General features: G+C 38.3%; 1 non-coding gene across 1 annotated transcript; it reads left to right on the top strand.

The window, feature by feature from the left end:
- The first annotated feature begins 1,033 nt into the window (after positions 1–1,033).
- On the top strand, positions 1,034–1,138 carry LOC132537299 (U6 spliceosomal RNA). The gene has a single exon (XR_009548756.1). It is a non-coding gene; the product is annotated as a U6 spliceosomal RNA (small nuclear RNA).
- Positions 1,139–2,667: the final 1,529 nt, after the last annotated feature.

The raw sequence follows: 2,667 nt of genomic DNA on the forward strand, positions 1-2,667 counted from the left end.
ACAAAACTTTTTAAGAGGGCCAGGTGGTGGAGCACCCAGTTAAGAGCAAATATTACCATGCACAAGGATTCAGGCTCCGGCCCCTGCTCCTGTTTTCAGGGAGGACGTTTCACAATTGGTAAAGCAAGTGTCTCTCTCTTTTTTTCTCTCTCTCTCTCTCTCTCTCTTTCTCAGTCTCATACTCCCCTCTCAATTTCTATCTGTCCTACCTAATAAAAACAGAAAGAAAAGTGAATAAGTAAGTAAATAAGCAAACATGAAAAATGGCCACTGGGAGCAGTGTATTTGTAGTACAGGCACAAGTCTCAACCCTGATGGCAAAATAGATATACAAATTAAATAAATAAATTTTTAAAGAAAACATGACTTTGACCATAGTGTCTTATGTTATGAATATTTGTATTAAGTTGTAGAAGTTAAGCTTTCGTCAATTTTGGTTAGACACCACACAACACAGATGAATCTTTTGAAGTACTTAAATAAAGAAGCTCCATTAATTCCAACAGCCATTCAGACATATCCTTAGGTGCTTTGTTTCTATTTCCAAAGTTAAAGTTAGAGGCAAACATCACCCTCTGTGATGGATTGCAGTCTTCTCTAAAATTCATGGTCAATCAGAATTTCAGAATGTGGTATTTTATCTGAAAAATAACATCTTTGCAGAAGTTATGTGTCAAGTTAAAGTGAGTGTATACTAGATTAGAGTGGCTCCTCAGATAACACCTGGCATCTAGCATCCTTAAAAAAAAAAGGGGGGGGGGGATTTAGACACAGACATACAGGAGAATACCATGTGAAGCCACACAAAGAGAACACCACTTGGCAAAAGAGCCATCTTGGAACACCAAGATGACTGACAACCACAAGAAATTATGAAAAAGCAAGGAGGAAAATGCCTCTAAAACTTCCAAAAGAACATGGTCTTGACAGTGAACTTCTAAACCCTACAAATGAAAAGATGAATTTCTTTTGTTTTAAGTTCCACAGGTGCAGTAATTTGCTACAGAAGTCAATAAAAACTATGAATAATGTGCTCACTTCGGTATGACACGTACTAAAACTGGAACATGACAAAGAAAATTAGCATGGCCCCCTGAGCAAGAATGGCATGCAAAGTCATGAAGCATCTCATATTTTACTGTAATCTTACAAGCTTGTAATCTACTATTAATCACAACCAAAATATTTTTAAATAACTGATAATGCCATGTCTTCTTACTATTGCAGTGAATCAAGTGAGCAATAATTTTATAGCAACTCCACTATACTACCTTTGAGAATAATCCCTTCACAGGGTTGAGAAGAAAACATAGTGGAGAAAAGAACCGATACGTTTTGTTAGTTTAGAACAGGTGTAGGGACTGTCTGGCCTGCATGCCCTAGTCATTTGACCTGGTTCTGCCAAGATAATTAACTGCTGAAGGGGCTTGAAATTACATAAATCAAATAGCTTTGTTCATAGCAACATTTAGTGCTATGGAATATAAAAAAAAAAAAATGAAAAATGGCCACCAAGAGCAGTAGATTCGTAGTGTAGGCACAAGCCCCAATGATAACCTTGGTGGCAATATAGATAGATATATTAAATAAATAAATAATTTTTTAAAGAAAGCATGACTTTTACTCTAGTGTCTTATATTATGATTATTTTTAGGTTGATAATTCTGTATGGCCCATGAATGATGCCATAAATATCCTGACATCACTTGACAGAAAAAAGGTTCCCCACTCCTTGTTTAGACAAATGAAATTTTGGCAACATGAATTTTTTATTACTCCTTGAGCCTGAAAACAAAAAGGAAATGATGTTTTGCAATAGAATCTCTGAAAAGTAATTAACTTCCCCAAAAGAATACCTCAGTCTATAACATAGTGTATGCAATGTTTTAGCACTGCCCTAGCAAACACAGAGAGGAGAGATTGAACCAAGAATTGGTTGTAGGTACACAAGTTCAGCTCTAAGGCTGAGTCCTAGGCCTCTGCATTAATTTTTTTATTGCTGCATAACACATTACCACAAAGTAAGATGCTTAAAACTATTCTTACTACAGACCAGGAGGTGGGGACAGTAGATAAAGCATGGGATTCTCAAACACGAGGTCACCGATTTGATCTCTGACATCGCAAATAAATCAATCTTTTTTTCCTTTTTTTTTTTTTGCCTCCAGGGTTATCGCTGAGGCTTGGTGCTGGCACTAAGAATCCACTGCTCTCGGCAGTCACTTTTTTCCATTTTATTGGATAGGACAGAGAGAAATTAAGTGAGTAGAGCGAGATAAAGAGGGAAAAGAGGCTAGATGGTGGCATACCGAGTTAAGCGCACATAGTACTAAGCATAAGGATTTGCGCAATTAACCGGGTTCAAGTCTCTTCCCCTCTGCCCCCCCCCCACATAAACCTACACAGGGGATGCTTCACAAGAGGTAAAGCGGGTCTGCAGGTGTCTATCTTTCTCTATCTCCCCTCTCCCTCAATTACTCTCTGTCCTATCGAATTAGAGAAAAGAAAAAAAAAAGAGGAAGAAATGGCCACCAGGAGTAATGGATTTATAGTGCTGGCGCCCAGTCCCAGATGACGAGAGAGAGAGAAAGAGAGAGAGAGAGAGTGAGAGAGAGACGAGAGAGAGAGACGAGAGAGAGATGAGAGAGAGACGAGAGAGAGAGACCT

This window comes from Erinaceus europaeus, chromosome 2, assembly GCF_950295315.1.
Source record: "Erinaceus europaeus chromosome 2, mEriEur2.1, whole genome shotgun sequence".
NCBI classification, from domain to species: Eukaryota; Metazoa; Chordata; class Mammalia; order Eulipotyphla; family Erinaceidae; genus Erinaceus; species Erinaceus europaeus.